The following is a 23,099-nucleotide window of genomic DNA, read 5'->3' on the forward strand; positions in this document are numbered from 1 at the left end:
ACACAACCAATACTAAGCGAAATATAGAGAGAAAGCTAGGGTTTGTGTCTGTTTAGTCGTGAGACTTATAAGCCATTCAAGTCATCTTTTGATGATTGAATTGGACTGATTTGTGGTTGTAAATTGTCACTCTAAAGCTGTTAAGCAAGATTGTGTGTCTACTTGATCAAAGCTGTGAAGCAAGATCAAGTGTGTGTCTTCTTGATCAAAGCTGTGAAGCAAGATCAAGAGTGTGTCTTCTTGATTGAAATTGTGAAGTAAAATCAAGAGTATGTTATTGAAAAGTGTTTTCTTTTCTCAAGGGATTGTTGTTTAAGATCACAGGTGTGATTGTAAGGAAGTGAGTAGGTTCTCATATCTAAGAGTGCTTAGGTAGAAATTGCACGGGTAGAGATTCTGTGAGAAAGACTGTAACTTGTTGAAGTGTACGGAGAGTCTTTGAACTGATTCTATTTTAGTGAATTTCCTTCCTGGCTTGGTAGCCCCCAAATGTAGGTGAGTTGGACCGAATTGGGTTAACAATTGCTTGTGTATCTTGCATTACTATTCTCTATGTTTATTATGTCTGCATTACTCAGATATTAGTGTCGTGACATTACCTTCAACATCTCATATATGATACCAGAATTTCAATTGGTATCAGAGCAGGCATCCTGCTCTGGTTCTGGGTGAGATCTAGGGACAATACTTTCTGGTACAATGGAGATAGATGGAGGATTTGTTCATAGACCACCAATTTTGGATGGTTTTAACTATGACTATTGGAAACCTCGAATGGTAGCCTTTCTAAAATCTCTTGATAAGAAGGCTTGGAAAGTTGTGTTAACAGGCTGGGTGCATCCTGTCATTACTAAAGAAGGAGAAGCCACTACTGAGAAGAAGCCTGAAGAACAATGGTCCAAGGAGGAAGATGATCTAGCTCTTGGAAATTCTAAAGCATTGAATGCAATATTCAATGGGGTAGACAAGAATATTTTCAGGTTGGTAAACAACTGTGAAGTGGCCAAAAATGCTTGGGACATTCTCAAGACCACTCATGAAGGCACCTCTAGGGTAAAGATGTCTAGGCTTCAGCTGCTCACCTCCAAGTTTGAAAACTTAAGGATGAAAGAAGATAAAAACATTCATGAATATCACATGAGTATCCTTGAAATTGCTAATGCGTCAGGAGCCCTGGGAGAGAAGATGACAGATGAAAAACTGGTAAGGAAAATACTCAGGTCACTCCCTAAGAGATTTGCAATGAAGGTGACTGCCATAGAAGAGTCTCAAGACATTTCCAACATGAGGGTAGATGAGCTAATTGGTTCCCTCCAAACCTTTGAGATGGGATTGAATGATGGTTTTGAAAAGAAAACAAAGAGCATGCCCTTTATGTCAAACACAGAAGAGGAAAAGAGTCAAGAGGTTGATGAAGATTTGGTCAATGAAGTAGAAATGCTGGGAAGACAGTTCAATAAACTGTTGAAAAAGATGGATGTAAAATCTAAGGCAAATGTCAAGAACATCTCATCTGACATCAGTAAATACAACAATGCTGGAAGAAGAGCAAGATCAGATGAGAAGCTCAAAGAAGGAAAAGAGGTACAGTGCTATGAATGTGATGGGTATGGACACATCAGGACTGAATGTGGAACCTACCTCAAGAAACAGAAGATGAGTCTTGCTGCCACTTGGTCTGATGACAGTGAAACAGAGGAGGCTGCAAATCTTGTGACTGCTTTGACAGGAAGATGGGGATCTGGTGAAGACTCAAGTGATGAGGAAGTAACCTTTGAAGAATTGGCCTCTACCTACAGAAAGTTGTGTCACAAAAGTGTAGAGTTGTGCAAACAGGTTGAAAACCAAAAGAAGGAAATAACTCAACTTGAGAATGAGAAGGTAGAATACTTGGAAACCATCTCCAATTTACAAACAGAAGCAGTGGTTTTGAATGCCAAGCTAGTTGAAAATCCACAAGCTGAAAGTCAGAAGATAGCACAGTTGGAAAGTGAGAAAGCAGACCATGTGAAAACCATCTCTAAACTGAAAACTGAAGCCATGTTACTAAATTCTAAACTAGAAGAGATGACCAAGTATGTAAGGATGTTAAGCAATGGATCTGACTCTTTAGACAAGATTCTCCAAACTGGACAAATGACTGGAGATAAATTTGGCATTGGGTATAATGACTCAAAACCTGAGAGAAGTTACATTGGTGCCAAACCCAAGTGCATCCATAATAAAACTAAACCTGTGATGTCACATCATATGTCACAACACCAGAGGAGAAAACAGCAGAAGGGGAAACATCAAAGATGGAGATTCCATCACTGTGGGAAATTTGGTCATCTGAAGCCTTTCTACTATAAACTGTATGGTTATCCTAGGCCTGCTCAACATCAGAATCATCATCAACCCAGACCCAAACAGCACCGGCCTATCATCAAGAAGCAATGGGTTCCTAATACTAATGTTACAAGTCTAAAGGCTCACAGAGTCTCAGCCAAAGAAGAGTGGTATTTTGATAGTGGATGTTCCAGACACATGACTGGAAACCAAGACCTGCTAACTGACCTGCAGCATCATAACATAAGCCATGTAACCTTTGGAGATGGAGCAGAATGTGAAATCAAGGGAACAGGTAAGCTTGATTGTCTTGGAGTTCCTGAACTTGACAAGGTTCTACTTGTTAAGGGCTTGACTGCAAATCTAATAAGCATCAGTCAACTATGTGATCAAGGTCTGAATGTTAACTTCACCAAAACTGAGTGTCTAGTTTTTAACAAAGATAGTGAAGTGATTATGAAAGGAATCAGGACCAAAGACAACTGCTACATGTGGAGCTCTCAAAGAGATTATTCCTTAAAGTGTTCCTATGTCAAAGAGGAAGGGATGAAGATGAGTATAAGAACCCTTAAGAGTGATGAAAGACAAGTATGTGGGAAATGTCAGACAAGGATGTCACACAAGAAGCTCAAGCTTAACCTCACCTTCATAGGAGAAACGGTTATGATGGCTCAAACAACTAAGAGGTTAGATCAAATAGGTGGACATGTGACCAGTCATAGGCAGACTGGAACTGGAGAAAGCAGTGTTGGAACTAGGCCACATGGGACTATATGTTTATCTCAAAGCAAAAATACCAAGAACAATATGGAGAAGATTGGGATGACACCTGCTCCTACACATGTGAAAGGTATAGAAGATGGAAGCAGTTGGGCTCAACTGGGTTGGATGAAACTACTGATGATTGCATACAATGTCACACACGATGTCATGACATTGTATTATGACAACCTGAATGCTGAAACTAGGTCCAAAAATCAGATCCAGCACAGATGGACAAAGTACTGTTTTTGCTATTATCACTCCATTAGAAAATTCGTGGAAGACAAAGTCAGAGGTCTAAAGCATGGACTGGAACTAGCAGACAAGGTGGCAAGGAATTCAGGTGAAATTCAAATTGAATATGAGGGAGGGAAATTAGGGATTTGGACTCTTGTGAAATTATGGCAATTAAAGTGGAAAAAAGGAAATAAAAATAGTGTCTGCCCTCTTAAAAGAAAGAGCCACATTAATGATAAATCATTCCCTAGCATTGAAAATAGTATATATGCCCTCAACACACGCTACCTAAACACAGCAATCTCCATCTCCATTCAACTTCTCATAGAAACTCAGCTAGGGCAAAGAAACTTCTCTCAAAAGTTCTATAACATGTCTCAACATCCATCATCATCTGGTTCAAAATCCTCTCACCATGCAAAGACTCCTTCCATGGAGTTTCTAGATGAAGACGTGTTGGACGTTACTCCACTTTGTGTGATACCAGGTGACACCCCAGGTCCCTCCTCCAAGGCTGGAGATAAGCAAGGTAATACCCCTGGTAAATCTTCTCTTCCAAGAGACATGCATTATGTTGATCGTGCCATTAGGAACCTAGTCACTAGGATCCTAAGTGAAGGGCATGAAGTCAAAGGGGTTTCTACCCCTCTGTCTAGAAGGGACCCCTCACATGAGGAGGAACCTCATGTTGATAAAGATGATGATTCGTCTAGATCAGAAAAGGAAGTTGCTGCTGAGGGGCTATGCTCTCTAGGTAAAACCCTACCTAGCAAGAAACCAGCAAATATGTCTCAGGAGAATATTATTGACCTAGAGGAAGAAAGCTCTGAAGAAGAGGATGATCCTTTGGTCCATCTTGTAAAACCTAGTGTAGCTGAGAAACTGAGAACTAGGAAAGGGAAAAGTGTGGCTAAAATGAGAACAACAAGAGTGAAAAAGGTTGTTGGTGTAGGACCCTCAAAATCCTGGAGCAAAGTTGAGGTTAGGAAAAGGAAAGAAAGAGACAGTTTTGACTCTGAGGAGGATGTCGAAGACGATGTCCCAGACATCTCCCATGCAAAAAGGCAGGTTGTTCAGAAGTCTCCTGGCAAAGCTGCTGCTGTGCACCTAGACAATATCTCCTTTCATCTGGAAGATGGTGCTGCAAAATGGAAATTTGTCATTCAGAGGAGTATAGCTGTTGAAAGAGAGCTTGGAAAAGAGGCTGTAGAGTTAAGGAAGTAATTGATTTGATCAAAAATGCTGGACTAATGAATACTGTGGTAGCTCTACCCCAATGTTATGAGGGGTTGGTAAAAGATTTTATTGTGAATATCCCTGAGGATATTTATGAAAAGAGCAGCAGGGAGTTCTGCAAGGTGTTTGTAAGGGGAAAATGTGTGAAATTCTCACCAAGTATTATCAACAAGTTCCTAGGAAGAGGAACTGATGGAGGAGTGGACCTAGAGACTACAGACAATGAGGTCTGTAGGGTTATTACAGCTGGCCAAGTTAAGGAATAGCCTAGTAGGAATCACTTATCAGCTGGCAAGCTCACTGTCAAATATGCCATCTTACATAAGATTGGTTCAGCCAACTGGGTGCCTACTAATCATATCTCTACCATCTCCATTGGTCTTGGAAGAATCATTCATGCAATTGGAACCAATATAAACTATGACTTTGGAAAGTTTATATTTGATCAAACCATCAGACATGCCTCCACAAATGTTGTGAAGTTTCCCATTGCCTTCCCATTAATTATTTGTGGTATTATATTGAGTCAACAACCAGACATTCTCAATACAAGTGACATGCCAAGCAGAAGAAAACCCCCTATATCCATTCATTATAAGCTGTTTGAGGGAAGTCATGTCAATGATGTTGTTATGACATCTGCCAGAAGGGAGCCTGCATCTCAAGGGATCTTAATTGACCAACTAAAAGATACCTGCAAGGAATTGGAGAATGGTATAAGGGTGGCCAAGGAAAGAAAAGAAGCTTTGGAAGTTCTTATCTGCAGCATGGAAAAGGAAGAAATGGAGAAGGCTGCTAAGAATTCAGATGCAAAAGCCCAATCCAGTGGCAACTCTGAAAGCTCTGAAGGCTCTGAAGGTGAAGGTGAAGGTGAAGGTGATACTTCTTCTTCTGATTAATGGTTCCTTCCTGTGTTGAAGACTGGTGTAATAAGGTGAAGCCTGTGAGGTGTGTTGGGAAGATTGATGTCTTGGAAGTTGTTCTGCTATTTGGAAGACTTGAGTTTTATTTATTTTTTTGAAAAATGTGTATTTTGTGGCAGTCCTCATTGATGCCTGTTTGTAATTTTTTGGGCTCTAAATGAGTTCCTTGGATTTGTTCATTATCTCAGCTATCACAGCTGTGTATGATGATGGTTTGTACTGCTTAACTATTATGTTTTAACATGTTTAATGTTATAACATCTGTCCTGACATTCTCTGCTAGGCTAATTGACATTTATTTTGTCTAATTGGTCACCTTTGGTCAATTTTGACTAAAAAGGGGGAGAAGCAGTTGTTGATGTGGAGTTGTGAGATGTATGTAGATGAACTGAAGGACAACTATTATTGAAGGAAGTGCACAGGTGTTAAAACAGAATGGTATTCTGTTTATAGATGTCAAAGAGCATATCTGTTATGGTGCACAAGTGTTGATGTTAAAGCAGATGTCAGAATGACATTCTGGATGGTACAGGTGTTGTGGTTACAATAGTTGGGATGTTCATGGAAGATTTTTGATGTATGCACAGATTTAAGGGGAGAAGGAGTACCCTTGTGCATTTGTGTGTCTTACTAGTTGCATCCATAACTAGTAATTCTGTTTTTGTTGCACAGATTTAGGGGGAGGAGAAGTACCCTTGTGCATGTGTGTATTACTAGTAACTAGCTAGTAATTGTGTTGCTTCTGTTGCTGGTTAAACTACTGTTATGTTGTTTAACTGCTGATAGTTTACCTTGTGAACAAAAAGGACAGATATATGTTTTAGCCAAAATTTGCCAAAGGGGGAGTTTGTTGATTCTTAGTATTGGCAGCAATTTTGGTAAAACAAAGAGTGTTCACAAGATGTTATGTGTGATGTCTTAACATAAGATATCCTATGTACCTGCTGGAGCTTAAGGAACATGATCATGCATGATTGTTTCAGAATGTCATACACAAGGTCATGGTATCTGATATGTATGTACCTGCTGGAGCCTAAATGAAAGACATGTTCATGCAGGATTGTTTCAAGATGTCATACACAAGGTCATGGCATCTGATATGGTTGTACCTGCTGGAAGTTATAAAAGGAATTATGGAATTATGCAGGATTTTTCCAGGATGTCAGACCCGATGTCATGACATCCTGTACACAGAACATTCAGTATGAATGTCTGGTGTTTTGTGATTGCACAATTAATGGCAATCTATGTATGATTGAAGATCTGATTAGTTGGTGCATTCAATCATGGATTACAACCTGATTTACTTATTTTCTCAGGAGATCTAACCAGCTGTTATAAAAAAATTTGATTAGAAAATAGATTTAGGGTTTTCAAGATGTCCAAGCCCAGCTGAAAGCTTCTATAAAAAGGGACTTAGAAAACCTGTTTTACAACACAACCAATACTAAGCGAAATATAGAGAGAAAGCTAGGGTTTGTGTCTGTTTAGTCGTGAGACTTGTAAGCCATTCAAGTCATCTTTTGATGATTGAATTGGACTGATTTATGGTTGTAAATTGTCACTCTAAAGCTATTAAGCAAGAGTGTGTGTCTACCTGATCAAAGCTGTGAAGCAAGATCAAGTGTGTGTCTTCTTGATCAAAGTTGTGAAGCAAGATCAAGTGTGTGTCTTCTTGATCAAAGTTGTGAAGCAAGATCAAGAGTGTGTCTTCTTGATTGAAACTGTGAAGTAAAATCAAGAGTGTGTTATTGAAAAGTGTTTTTTTTTTCTCAAGGGATTGTTGTTTAAGATCACAGGTGTGATTGTAGGGAAGTGAGTGGGTTCTCATATCTAAGAGTGCTTAGGTAGAAATTGCACGGGTAGAGATTAGGTGAGAAAGACTGTAACTTGTTGAAGTGTACGGAGAGTCTTTGAACTTATTCTATTTTAGTGAATTTCCTTCTTGGCTTAGTATCCCCCAGATGTAGTGAGTTGGACCGAACTGGGTTAACAATTGCTTGTGTATCTTGCATTACTATTCTCTATCTTTATTCTGTCTGCATTACTCAGATATTAGTGTCGTGACATTACCTTCGACATCTCATATCTGATACCAGAATTTCAAAAGGATCCAATTTCTTCTTTAATAGACTTTCATTTGAGAAAAGGGTGATCACTAAATGGGAGATGGGAACCAATGACTCCATCTGGGATCTTCAAAACAAATTTCTCAAGTAAAGAGAAAATATCATCATCTGAAAGGAATCTCGTCAAAATTGCCTAGCGGGAATTTTCCTGAGAGATATCCATTTGATGAGAGGATGATTTTTGATAACATACTTATTGGGAAATTGCCATTAGCCGTAGTTAACTTCACTTTAGGGAAGATAAAAAATCTCATAACAAATTATCTCAAATAAAGAAAAAAGCAAAAGTGATAATTTTCGACAAACTTCTCTGACGGGATTTTTCGGAGAGATAGCCATTTGACGGAAGAGTAATTAATATTTTGATAAAGTTCAACTAGGGAATGGACAAACTTCTCGGAGAAAAGATGGCCATTTGTCATTGAGAACGAGACAAACTTCTTAAATAAGAGACTTCCAGTTGTCGTCGGATAATAAACTTCAACCATGATTCGGGTTGTATGCCACAAATGGGTTTCCATTTCTTCTTTAATCAAGTATTCTACTTGAAAAGGGTAAATAAACTTCAACAAACTATTTGGGTTGTATGTTACGAAGGAGTCTCTGTCTCTTCTTTAATCAAGTATTCTACTTGAAAAGGGTAAAAGAGCTCCAACAAACTTCTCTAACGGGGATTTTTCGAAGAGATAACCATTTGGTGAAAGGAACTCACTGGGGATAGACAAACTTCTCAGAAAAGACTTCTATTTGTCATCCAAAATGAAACAAGCTTCTCAAATAAAGAGACCTCCACTTGTTGTCAAATAAATTTCCATACGATTCGGGTTGTATGCCACGAATGGCTTTTAATTTCTTCTTGAATCAAGTCTTCCACTTGAAAAGGGTAAATAAACTTCAACAGATGATTCGGGTTGTATGCCACGAACGGGTCTCGGTTTCTTCTTTAATCAAGACTTCCTCTTGAAAAGGCCAAATGAACTCTAACAAACTTCTCTGACGGGAATTTTCTGGAGAGATAACCATTTGATGAAAGAATAAGGAAGTTGATATGTGTGCTAACTTCACTGGGAAGAGACAGACTTCTTGGAAAAGAGACTGTCATTTATCATTGGAAACAAAATCTGGGAACATAAACAAGCTTCTCAAATAAAGAGACTGCCACTTGTTGTTAGGTAGAGATTTCAAAGGGAGTGTTACAAGAACACTGTTGGGGAACAAAATTAGTCTTTGATGGGGAACCGTAAACAAGTTTTCCATGGTGGATCGAAGTATTTGGAGGTACAAAATAAATGTACCATCAATCTAGGTTTTTACAGCCTAGAGAGATTCAATATCATACCTATCAAAGATCAGGTTCAATCCAGGAATAAAGTGGAGAGGGATAGTCAAACAAGACTTTTCCCAGTGAGGGATGATCTCAAACTGGGGATTTATCCTATCCAAATATGGAAAGGAGAGCTAAAGCAAAGTCTTCCACGAGGAATATACTCAGTGGGGATTTAGAAAGGGTATACACTTTCTGCTTAAGGTCGACAACTCTACTAAAGGGAGGAAATATATATCACTTGGGGGATAAATGCATCAAAGTTAAGGAAAGCAACACAGGGAATGTAATATGAATACGAATTATGAATTTAATTATGCATGATGTATATGCATGGATGAATGCGTGTTATGTTTATGCTGACAAAACAGGAAATAGTAGATGAACTGGAGATGAAATAAACATCTTGGTACCAATGAACACTCGGCTAATCTCAACAGGATGGAAACCTCACTAGAGATAAAACAAGAAGTCGTCAATGGAATAAAGTTTCCTTTAAGCCTAATTTTCTTTGGGGATACTAACATAATGGTGCCAAATGGAGGGAAGGTCTCTTAAAGAAGCAAGAATCATCCACTTCTACAATTCTATTGAGGATAATAAATACATTATTTTAAGAAAGCACTGAGATCCACACATCAGAATCATAAATTAAAAGAAACACACACACACACTTCTTAAAGCAAGAACAAAATATTTTAAAATTTTTGTTGCAAGAATTTCTCATCAAAAGTAAAAAAAAAAAAATTGCAAGAAGGAAGTAAAATAAGAGTTGCAAACAAATGGATAAAGTCTCGAATTTTATTGAAGGAATGGTAGTCCATAAATGGCGAGACTCCATAGATCATTTACAAAGGTGAAAAATGGTAAATGAAATAAAAGGCTACATTAAAATTCAATGGCCATTATTCTTCCTATCAACTTTGAAATCCATTATGTTCGAGCTTCTAGAGAGAGTAATTTGATTGAGAAAACTTTTGATGGGTGAGGTCGCTTTAAGTTGGTTAAGTTTGGCCTGATGCAGTTACTTGCCATAATCCCTAACTTTTGCCTAGATTTCCCCTTGCGGGTGTCAATCTACCGGGATAATCATTTTCTATTTATGTCTCTAACTTTTCCCTGGACCTCCCTTTCGGGTTTTCGGCCCACTGAGACGTTCTTTTTTGCCTAAGTTTCCCTTTCAGGTTTTCAACTTAGCTTGTTGTTCTTTTATATTTTTTTAGGCGAAGTATTTCTTGACTGAAACAAAATTCACAAGACGAATGAGCTCCTCACCATCCATGGTCTTAAGGATTAAAGCACCGCCAAAGAAAGCTCTCTTAACAATATACGGGCCTTCATAATTAGGAGTCTACTTGCCCCTAGAATCAGTAATGAAAGGCAAGATCTTCTTGAGTACTAGGTCGCCTTCTCTGAACACACGAGGTCGAACCTTCTTATCAAAAGCTTTCTTCAACCTTTGTTGATACAATTGACCATGGCATAAAGCCGTCATACTCTTTTATTCAATTAAATTCAACTGATCAAATCTACTCTGACACCATTCAGCCTCAGATAATTTTGCTTATATCAAGACTCTCATTGACGAGATCTCAACCTCCACGGGGAGCACTGCTTCAATGCCATATACAAGAGAGAAATGGGTTATCCCAGTTGAAAATCGGACAGATGTACGATACCCATGTAGAGCAAAAGGGAGAATCTCATGCCAGTCTTTGTAAGTCATAACATTTTCTGGATGATCTTCTTTATATTCTTATTCGCAGCTTCAACGATCCCATTCATCTTGGGTCTGTAAGGAGATGGGTTATGGTGTTCAATCTTGAATTCTGCACACATTTCTTTCATCATATTATTGTTCAAATTTGATCCATTATCAGTAACGATCTTACTTGGAACACCATAACGGCAGATTAGTATATCTTGATAAATCAGACCACCACTTGCTTGGTTACATTGGCGTACGATGCAGCTTCAACCAACTTGGTAAAGTAATAGATGGCCACTAGAATGAAATGATGTCCGTTCTAAGCTTTAGGTTCTATCATACCAATCATGTCAATTCTACAATAGAGAAAGGCCAAGGAGAGGAGATAACGTTGAGAAGAGTTGGAGGCACATGAATCTTATCAGCATAAACCTGATATTTATGGCACTTCTTCACATATTTGCAGCAGTTAGATTCCATTGTTAGCCAATAATAACATTCTCTTAAGTAAAAATGCTACCATCTGGTACCTATTAAGTATAATGCATCTGATAGGACCCTAGACGAAACTCAGATAAACTATGCCACTACTGAGAAAGAGATTATGGAAATCATTTTCGCGATTGATAATCTTGTTTTTACCTTGTAGGATCGAAAATTATTGTATACACAAACAACGCTACCATCTGGTACCTATTAAGTAAAAAGCATGTGAAGCCGAGGCTGATTCAATGAATTTTACTACTACAAGAGTTGACATGGAGATTCAAGATAAGACAGGTACATAAAATATGGGGGGTAGATCACCTATCTAGAATAAGTGATGGTAAGTCTGAAGATATATAGATTAATGAATATTTTATAGACGATAGACTGATAGCCTTTGTTAGAGCCAAAGCGCCTTGCTATGCTCATATTACTGATTTCCTTGAAGAGGGTAGCTATATCATAAAGAAGGAACCAGATGAGGAAGCTCCAATAGCTAAATATAAAGCATCTTGTATGCTGATTATATCAACTACCTCTTCGCTAGTGTTTTGCCTCCTGACCTGACCTATCAACAAGAATACAAGATTCTTCCATGATCCAAGACATTACTATTGGGATGAACCTCTCCTATTTAAAATAGGTGTTTATGGTATCTTCTGCCAATCCATTCCTGATGAGGAGATTGAGAGTTCCGTTAGCGATTGTCACTCTTTTCCCTATGGAGGGAATATGAGCATATCCAAGATTGCAACCAAGATTCTCAAGGCCATCCTTTATTGTCCCACCATTTTTAGGGATGTGCATAATTTCACCATAGAGTATGACTGGTGTCAGAACACTAGAAACATTTAAAGGAGAGATGAGATTCCACAAATGTCAATCCTAGAATTGGAGATCTTTGATATCCGGGGAATCGATTTCATGGGTTTGTTTCTGTCTTTGAATGGGGATAAATTCATACTTATTATTGTATACTACATGTATAAATGGATCGAAGCCATTGTCTATCCTACAAATGATGCACAAGTGGTGATTAAGATGTTTAAAAAAGTCATATTCCATAGATTTGGTACCCCCATGTTAGTTATCAGAGATGGCAGCTCACACTTCATCTCGAAATGTTTCGAGAACCTGTTGACCAAATATGGAGTTAGGCACATAGTTGCGACCCCTTACCATCCGCAAACCAGCGGAGAGGTGGAAATATCTAATTGACAGATTAAGAGGATACTTGAAAAAAATGGTTTCCACCTCTTGAAAGGATCGATCTACAAAACTGAAAGACGCACTCTTGGCATACAGGGTAAATATAAGACTCATATAGGAGTCAACCCCTTTAAGCTCGTTGATTGTATGTCTTGCCATCTCCATGTGGAACTTGAGCAAAAAGCTTATTAGGCCATCAAAGCAATGAATATGGACCATACTACTGTTGGGAGTAAAAAAATGTTGGATTTGTGTAGCACCTCAAATTTGCCCCCCTCATTCATGCATTCATTTTTTAGGTCATTTAACATTTCATATTGCATTTCAGCAAAGTTCATCTGAATTACCTCTGGTCGACTTTGGTCTACTGAAGGTCAAACGGCTAGGGAATAACTTGAGTTACTTCCAACATGTTCAAATGAGGCCTATTCATCATTCGACATATTACTCTTGAAGGAACAAAGGTCCAGCGCACAGGTTACGAATTTGGAAAGATGACTTGAACTGTCATGCTCGCTAGGCGAGCAGAATGGTTCGCCTAGCGAGCCACCAGAGTCTGAACTGTCATGCTCGCTAGGCGAGCAGATCCTTCGCTAGACGAGGCCCACGCGTTTTGAAAATATAACAGAAAATCTTGGACTTGGACCTCTCTCATTTGAGCCTACAAAGCCACAAAAATTAGGTTATAAATTCTAAAAGTTCAGTGGAAAAACCCTAGAAGAGAAATAGCTAGAGAGAGATTCTAACGAATTCAGAGCAGCCTCCAGAGACTGAAGGGAACTCATCTGCAAAGAACCAATTCCCTCTCATATAAACCCTAAGATTGTTCCGCAAACCCAACGGTGCAATTCAATTTCATTCGATCTCTCCAATCAGGTTTGCCTTATTCCTATTACTTTACGCCTTCAATCTAAAATTCCTGAAGCATGAGGTATTTGTTTGAATCCGGGAGAGTGGGTATAGTTAGGTTTTGCATGTGGGTTTAGATGTGTATGAATGTGTAGAACAATGCCTTGAATGTTTAATCACTTCGCTTCTGAGATGGATACCATGGGGTTTGGGGTTTCTGAAATCGGACTGTTATCAAGGAAGAACCCAGAACCCGCAGACACTCGCTAGCACCTCGCTAAGCGAGCATGTAGCGAAGCTTCGGAAAGCCTTCGCTAAGCGAAGCAGTAGCGATCATGACAGTAGTTGTTTTTGTTTCTATTTGCTTTCTAACCTGTTTTGTGTTTTGTTGTGACATGTTTTCTATTGCATCTGTGCACTGTTTACCTGACACTGTTATTGTTATGTTTCTTTTGTGCAACTCTTGATTGCACCCCATCTTTTTATTCTAACTTGTTTGTTGAGTTTTTGTGAGGGCTCATATGACTCCGGAAGAGATAACTTGCTTTATATTCCACTTTATTTGTGGGATACCATTTGGGAGATTTATTCTGATTACCTTGCTGACCTGTTCTCTTTGATGGTGTCAGCTTGAGGGATCACCGGGTTTCTTGCTTCTTTAGTTGTTATTACTTCGGGTTTTTATCCATGTGGTAGATCTCTTGATCCCTTTTACATCTTTCCCGTATTTTACCGCTTTCTTAGCTGGAAGACCTCGATAGGAGGCAATGTTTTTGTGTGTTTACTTTTGTGCCCAAAGACCTCCAGGAAGAGGCACCAGTGCTAAAGACCTCCATGAAGAGGCAATTGACGGATAAAAGGGATTAGTAGTCAATCCCCCGTTATTCAGTGTGTCGTTCTTTATGCTCGCACTACGTGTCGATGCTTCAGAACAAGAGCCCAAGATCTTTTGTCCGGTCAGTCAGTGGAGAGGGTTCCACCTTTCTGAATCCCCACTTTTTGACATGAGCTCACCCTGTCCAGGGTTAAGAGCTGTGAGGTCTTATCCTCATTACACGTTTGATCTGCTCACCTTGACGTTCAATGTCAGTGGTTAAGAGCCCATTTGATTACCTTTCCATGGCTTGTTTGTCGAGGTTGATATGACCCCTCTTGACTAAAGCCCTACCCATGTATGTTTGAGCCCCCTTGTTGGCGTGTTTACTTTATGCATGTTTATTTTGTATGGTGTGATCGTCTCCCCATAGGATTGCTAGGCTTTGCATAGTCTCTCATTTGCATGTCAATTAAGGTAACACGGTTCCTTCGTCTAGGACTTCCTTTTTGCATGAGCATTCCTAAAACACAAACAAACTCATTGATTTTTTTTCTCCTAAGAACACGTTAACTCCTTCAACTACAAGCGAGTAAGTCTCCAAAGGTCGAGCATTCGGTAGATTGCGTAGTAACGTCGTTCACCTAAAAAACACAAAACACAAATAGTTAGCCGAACTACGACTTGCTCTGATTCTCATTCCATATGAGATACGTAGGCATAAGACGTGATGTCTTAGCGAGCACACTCCTCTTTAACCCATAGGTAGCCGAGCTACGAAGACTCTGATTCTCATATTCAGATGAGATACGTATGCAGTGGATGCGACATCCGTGCGAGTCATTTTCTTTTGACCCCTCTTTTAGTAAATAGTACATCAGATAAACCCACACCCTTTAGACAAGAACAACAAGAGTGGATCCCGTAGAGTACTACGAAGACGTAGGGGGTGCTAATACCTTCCTTTCGCATAATCGACTCCCGAACCCAAGATTTGGTTGCGAGACCTTGTCTTTTCCTTTTCTTTTTCCAGGTTTACTTCGAGCGTTTCCTTTCCCTCCTTTGGGATAAATAACGCACGGTGGCGACTCTTCTGTCATTTCTTTTTTCGCCGGTTGTTTCGTTTCGCATTTAGGTTGCGACAATTTGCAAGAGCTGGAGGAGTTGTGTTTGGATGTGTATGTGAATGCCCTGATATATAAGGAAAGGACAAATAAGTGGTAATACAAATGCATAACTATGAGAAAATTTAATGAAGGCGAGATTATTTTATTGTTTAGCTTTAGGTTAAGGTTATTTCCTGGGAAACTATGGTCTAGATGGTCAATGCCGTTTGAAGTGACAAGAGTTAGTGAATCAAGAGCAGTGGATGTTTATAGCAACTCCACTGGGAAGTTTTTCTTAAATGGTCAGTGTTTAACGCACTAACGTTGATCCTTTGTCCCTCTTGATGGATGAGCATAATTGAGTCAAGCTATCAACATAAAATGAAGCACTGCATGTGAGGCAACCCGCGAGTTTTATTTTGTTTGATTATCATCTAATACCAATAAAGAAGATTAATTGTAGTAGAAGCGGGGAGAGTGAGGAACCTAATGAGAGAGAAAAATTGGTGCTAAACCGTTTAAATATTGGAAAAACCCCCCTCTAGAAGCATGAAGGGTTGGTCGTCATGCAGATGACGATCGTCAGTGAACTTCAAAACGTTGATGGACTACTCTTCACAACCATGACAATCATCATCTTATCAAGGGCGCTGGTACCTCAGAAAAGTATCGCGTTTCTAACTCGATTCATATCCTTTTTTGAGTCTTTTTCCTTTCCTTTTTTATAGTTTTATGTTTGTACTTGGTATACGTTTCAGGTGTTTTTCTTGCAGGAGTGTTCATGCTAAGGAATGGTGTGAAACACCAAAAGCGGGAGCAAAAATGAAACTCTGCAATGGTATGGCGTCCAACTAGCAAGGATGACGCCTGTCATGACGTTGCAGGCCTAGAGCTTCAGCACAAGAAGACAAAAACTGAAGAGTTTGAGCGCAAGATGGATGACGAGTATGTCATCACCCATACGAATCCCGTCATTCCTCCATGTTCTGTGACGGCCAGTGCATCAGAGCCATGACGATCGTCATGGTTCTGCAGTTCTGAAAATTAAGGCATGTTTTCTGCAGTTCTGTAGTTTTCCACCTCTCTCTCCACTACCTCTTGCACATTTTGGAACACTCTTGTACAAATTTTATCTTTATAAATAGGTCTTTAAAAATAAGTTTTTCCATCCAAGTTCTTTAGAATTTATTTTAGGAAGAAAATTCAATTTTGTAAAAGCGCTTATTTTCTCACATTGAGAGATAAGTGCACCTTAGAGTTAATTTATGCAATTTTCGTATTTACATTTGGTTCGTTTATGTTATAATCCTAATGGCATTAAATTTTTGGAATTTCATTTAGCAATTATTCAGTACTAGTTTTTGGAGCTTTTCTTTCTTATTTACATATTCACTCAATTTTAGATTTTTCTCATTTACTCCTTTTGCTACTTTTTTTCATTACTACTTGCATGTGTCTCTATTACTTTATTATTATAATTAGAATGTTAAACATGTTTACATAATTTTCAATATTGATTTTGTTTTATTAATAATGTTCGGCTAAATTCTTAGAAACTAATTTAGAGATATCAGTTCCGATTCGAAAGAACATAATTTATATCCAACTTAGAGAAAAATCATATTTTAATTAACTGCATTGCGAAAGCATCTTTTATTTAAATTGTAAAACTAATTATTTTTAAAAAGGGATTTTAAGAACATAAACGTACACGCGAAAGCGGGCGTTTATGCGCTTAAAATATCATATTAGACGAGCGAAAGCTGGTAATACCTTTAAACTTATTTTTTCACCGTAAACAACTTTTCAATTAATTAAAAGTAATTAATTTTCAAAAATAGAAGTTTTTCACTTTAACACGTTGAACACGTAAAAGCGACAATATAGATTTTAGGCTAAAACCTAGTTCAGGCTGCGCGAAAGCGGTCAATTACTTTAAATTAATTCTTTTTCTTATGAGAAAACATTATCTTAATTTAATTATAAATTAACATGATTCTGCGAGTAGCGTTGCTCGATGAGAGCCACATTCTGGTCTACATCTTTAATTTATTTTCTAAACTAGCTTATTTTAGTTCTTTTGCATCAGAAATTATTATTATTAGCCTTAGATTTATACTGTAGCTATAGAGAACAACCCGTTTAAAATTTGGTGTATGTGGATTCAATATCTTTTTATTACTACGATGTTGTCATGCAGTTGCGGACCTATCAAGTTTTTGGCGCCGTTGTTGGGGATCATTAGTCAATATCATGATCCCTTTGCTTCACCATATAGACAAAGTCATTCTTTTTATTCTTTTATTCCCATTTTCTCAATTGTATGCCAAGTACCCCGCTCATCCGGGGACGAGTTAGATAAACTGATAAACAAAATCGAGCGTTTTATCTGAATTAGGCATAAATTAGAACAAATTTGCGACCAATATAACATTCCAATGGCTGCGATAAAAAATGAGCGTCCTCTTAAGGACTATGTTGTCCCATCTCAAGACGAGCCTCATTTGAGCATTGTTCCAACACGTATTCAAGCTAATAACTTTGAGCTTACACCCTCTCTGCTATAAATCGTGCAACAGAACCAGTTCTCCGGAAACCATACGGAGGACCCCAATCTGCATCTCTTTGTGTTACTTCAGTATGCTGACATGTTGAAGAGTAATGACATTTATCCCGAAGCTATTCAATTATTTCTTTTTCCCTTTTACCCTCTGAGACAGAGCCATAGCTTGGTAACAGTCCCTCCCGACTAATTCAATTACTACATGTAATGAGCTCAAAAAGGTTTTCTTAGATATTTCCCACCGTCTAAAACAGAAGTTTTAAGAAACCAAATCAATTGTTTTAGACAAGCTGAAGCAGAGTCCCTCTTTGAAGTCTGGGAAAGGTAAAAAGACATGACGAGACTTTGTCCGCGTCATGGCCTAGAGAAGTGGATAATTATCAATGATATCTATAATGATCTCCTCTATAACATGAGGATGATAGTTGATGTTGCAGGAAGAAGGGGCTTTGATGGACTAGCCCATCTCTGAGGCCTACCAACTTATTAAAAACATGACCCAAAATCATTATCAGTGGGGTAGCGAGCGCACCCCTGTTGAAATGTCTCAAATGAAAGGCAAGATGTAAGAAGTGAAAAGCCTAGATCATATGAATGCTAAGATAGATGCCCTCATATAGAAGATTGATAACCTAACCATTACTCCTGCGGCTACCGTAGCTGCAATAGCCCCCCTCAGTGAGATCTATGGAGTCGAAGGGCACGCCACATATGACTGTCAATTATTGTCTAAGGCTTCCCACGACCAAATCAAATATGCGTAGGATAACCTCTACTCTAACATGTATAATCCTTGATGGAGGAATCATTCAAATTTCTCCTATAATAACAAAAATGTTTTTTTACACCAAGCCCACCTCCTACTACTCCCCCTGGTTTTCAAAATTCTTCACCTAAAAAGTCTAATCAGGAGCTCATGATGGAGAATTTTGTCATGTCCCAGACTCAACAAAAAAGGAGTTTATGAACCATAAGTTCATACTAATGAGCTAATAAAACAATTGGCGAATAATGTTGATGCCAGGACTACACGCAAGAAGATTCTTGAGACTCAGATTTCTCAAGTAGCCCAGTAACAAGCGGGGAATGCTGCCCCTGCAGGTATTTTTCCATGCCATCCACAACCAAACCCAAAAGGCCACACTAATGTCATCATACTGCAAAGTGGGACGGAATTAGATGGACCAGTTCATCCTAGAGTTAGAGACCCGACAATAGGACGAGTAGTTGAGAAAGTAGCAGAGAGAATTAATGACAGTACCCCGATAAGAGCACTAGAAGGTGATAATGGGTCGACACCCAAAGTTAAGGAGACAGTTGAGAATGAAAACCCATATGTACCTTATCCCCTATATAATCCACACATATCATACCCTCAGAGACTTGTTATGTCTAGGACAGAGGATTAATTTAAAAATTTCGTAGAGCTCTTGAAGAAGCTCCATGTTACTATTTCCTTTATGGAGGTCATTACACAAATTCACTCATACGCTAAGTTCCTCAAGGAGATATTACTCAATAAGAGGAAGCTTGACAATGATAGTACGGTGGCGCTCACTGAAGAGTTTAGTGCTATCATACAAAACAATATATCATCAAAGCTGAAAGATCCAGGAATTTTTTCCATTCCATGTGTAATTGGAAAATTTGTCATCAACAATGCCCTCTGTGATTTAGGAGCTAGCGTAAGCTTGATGCCTCTCCCGATCTGTGAGAGGCTAAATTTAGGTGATTGAAATCCCAGTAAGATGTCACTGCAGCTGGACGATCATTCAGTCAAGTATCCCGTAGGTACTTTGGAAGATATTCTAGTTAGGATCGGCCAGCTGCACATCCCTACTGACTTTATAGTGACGGACATAAAGGAAGACTCCAACATTCCGATCTTATTAGGAAGACCCTTTTTAGCCACCTCTGGTGCGATTATTGATGTAAAATGAGGGAAACTTACTTTTGAGGCCGGTGAGGAGAAAATTAAGTTTATTCTTTCCCAGTTTATGAAAACTCCAGCTATCGATGATTCATGTTGTTTTATGGACATCAACAATGAATGTTTGAAAGAATTGTCGCTAGAGGCACCTCCTGCTAAAGAGCCAGTTGCGCCTACTATATTGGATATAGAGGAAGCTGAGGCTGAGGTGTTATTAGATAAAGGTCTAGATCAATGCCTCGCTTTGACCCCAACCCGATGTCTGACATAAAGAACTCAAAAGTAAAGCTTAAGGAGTTACTAAAAACCCTTGGATATGAGTTTTTAGATTTTGAGCTAAATCACCATCTTATAGTCAATGATAGCCTTGATAGAGATGAGACCGATAAGTTACTCGATGTTTTGAAGAGATATCTCGTTGCCTTAAAATATAAAATATACCTTGAGTGACCTAAAGGGAATCAACTCATCTGTGTGCTTGCGATCAAGGAGCTTTGAACTAGACCAATAAAAATATTTTTTCTCCTTATAATTAATTAAATTTATGTTAATTAATATAATTTTGTTTATCTTTTCGATTTTCTCTCCATTTGTTCATATTAATGATTTCTGTAGCAAAATTTGAAGGAAAATACTTTATCTTTGTGTGATTTTTTTATTTTAGTAATCAATTATTTTTTAATTTTAATAGTTAATTGTTTAATAATATTACTTGTGTTTAATTAACTTGTCTGGAACGTTGCTTCATACGTTGCTTCATTAAAAAAGTGAAAATAAAATTTTGTGTGGTGTATTTTAAGGAAAAAACAATGAAAGTCATTTTTAAAATTATTTTGTTTATTTAGGATATTATTAAGTTGTTTTAAAAAGAATTTAAAAAATTATGTTGTATTTCAAGAACATATACTAACATGATTATAGAATCGTTTCAGTAAAACAAATCACTACAATGCCAAAAAATCACACACCCAGGGTGTTTTTTCTTTTGTTTTTGCTACAAAGATCATTAATATAAAAAATAAGAAATATTACATTACTAACCTTAATTTAAATTGATTGTAAAAAAAAATATTCTTGGTCATTTGAAAAAGTTAATATTAAATTATTAATGTCAAATTAAATACCATTTTTAGTGATCATTTTTTTAATGAAACAATTTATATTAAATTTTATATTCTTAATATTCAATATTATTTCAAGAAAGTTATTTTGAAAAATAATTTAGATAAATTCTTTTATATTGTATTTCAGAAACATGTAACAACTTAATTATAAAATTATCATTTTTTAAAAATTGATTATTAAAATGAATAAATCACACAAAAATAGAGTTTTTTTTTCTTCAATTTTTGCTACAGTAACCATTAATATAGACAAAGAGAGAGAGAAAAACAAAAAGAAAAAAACATTACATTAGTTAACTTAAATTTAATTAATTATAACAAAAGAGAAATGTTTTTATTGGTACACTTTCTAATTGTCAAATAGGTGTGTATTAGCATTACCAATATATATATATATATATATATATATATATATATATATATATATATATATATATATTCTGAGTAAGAGATTTTATTTTTTATTATAAAAAATATAGATTGAGCAATATATAACAAACTAACAATGTTATTATTATGGATGTTACTTGTTGCCATTATTTCTTTAAGCCGACTTGAAATGACCCCTGGTTGAGACTCTCTGGTTCCACCCCAGGTGCATGTATTAACTAATTCAATACAGACTGCTACACCACTGCAAATAATTTTCAACACATCACAATCTATTTATTGTGATTATTTTGTCATTGGTTCATAAAATATATTCAAAGTAATAGGTTCACCCATCTATCATTTGCTTAGTTGGGACGATAATGCCAATTTAAAAAGAGATCAATTATAATAGCCACGACAATAAAACCTATCTCACTATTAAGATAGATTGAGTCATGCATGTATTGACTAATTTAATACACATTTTACATCACTGCAAAGAATTTTCAACATTTATTGTGCTTATTATATATTCTTCTTTTGTATAGTAAATTATTAACAATTAATAGTTTTAAATATTTTTTAAATCACAAAAAAATATGAAAGTGAAAATTAAAATTCTAATACAGAAATAAGTAACACTGGAGAAGTCTTATAGTAAGTAGGCAGTAAATATTTTAAATTCAGAAATATTTTGTGAAATGTTACAGAATTTGAAATAGTACAATTTTTTAAAATTATTGTTGTAGGCCAAATAGTGCAACGTTTGAAAATGTATTACTGTGGCGAAACAATGTATTACTGTGTGTTTCATCAAGAGTTGCAACCTAATAAATAACACAACTTTGCCCTATAAACTGAGCATTTCAGATTCAAAAAAATACATTAGAAAAACATATCCTCTTCATACAAAATTTTGGATTTCATCTTTCTGACATTTGAATTTTCATCGGTCTTCTACAAACTTGAGTATAAATTAAATTATCATGCATATTTTTACGTACAAACTCTAAGACGATTTGAAAGTGCTTAAATTTATAATCAATTTTTTAACAATCTTAGGGTGTGTTTATTTCAAGGTTTAAAATAATATTCTCAGAAATATGATTGTGGAAATGCAATATTCTCATGTTTGATTCAAGTTTTATAAATTATTCCAAGAAACCTTTTATTCCTATGAATCTTATTTACACATGAATTTTTTATTTTTATTCCAATGCTTAAAAGGATGGGAATACAACATTTCCATGAAAATAAGTTCAACAAACTATAACTTCCCACTATATTTCATATTATTTTTAATTTAAATTTTTTATAATTTTAAATCAAATAAAATTTATAATTATTCTTAAGAAACTTAAATCTCTATCAAACATGAGTAGGAATAATATTCCTGGTAATAATAATCTTGAGAATATTATTCCAAGGAATATAATTGTGAATCTTAAAACAAACACTCTTATAGTATTACAAATAATGACAATCAAGGTTTTTATATCAAAAATCAAAAATAATAATCGTCATCATAGGTAAGTTCTTATTATTGTTTTTCATAAAAATTAAAATATTGGAAAAATAAATTCTAATACATGCGATATTAAATTTTTTGATAAAAATATATTATATTGTTTATATCAAATTGATCCTAAGATTTAGAAAATGATAAAGTAATTAAAATATTTGATATTGCTATGCGGTTACTAAATTTTGGACGATAATGCCAATTTAAGAAGAGATCAATTATAATATAGACAACAATAAAACCCATGTCACTATTAGGTAGCTATCTCCTATATACTAAGAAAAGTTTGTTTTTTCTCCCATTTTATATGTAAATGGATACTTTTTATTTTTTTATAATAATAAATAGTTAAATATATTTTTCGACTTTCTTTTTACACTGCACTCACTTTTCTCTATGTATTTCACTTTTCATGACAATTTTTTTAATGAAATAGACTTTAACGTGAAAGACTGGATATATAGAAATATATGTACT

General features: G+C 36.6%; 1 non-coding gene across 1 annotated transcript; it reads right to left on the reverse strand.

Annotated features, from left to right (window-relative positions):
- Positions 1–17,929: 17,929 nt before the first annotated feature.
- On the reverse strand, positions 17,930–18,037 carry LOC127089740 (small nucleolar RNA R71). Its single transcript, XR_007791297.1, has one exon. It is a non-coding gene; the product is annotated as a small nucleolar RNA R71 (small nucleolar RNA).
- Positions 18,038–23,099: the final 5,062 nt, after the last annotated feature.

This window comes from Lathyrus oleraceus, chromosome 5 (genome assembly GCF_024323335.1).
Source record: "Lathyrus oleraceus cultivar Zhongwan6 chromosome 5, CAAS_Psat_ZW6_1.0, whole genome shotgun sequence".
NCBI lineage: Eukaryota > Viridiplantae > Streptophyta > Magnoliopsida > Fabales > Fabaceae > Lathyrus > Lathyrus oleraceus.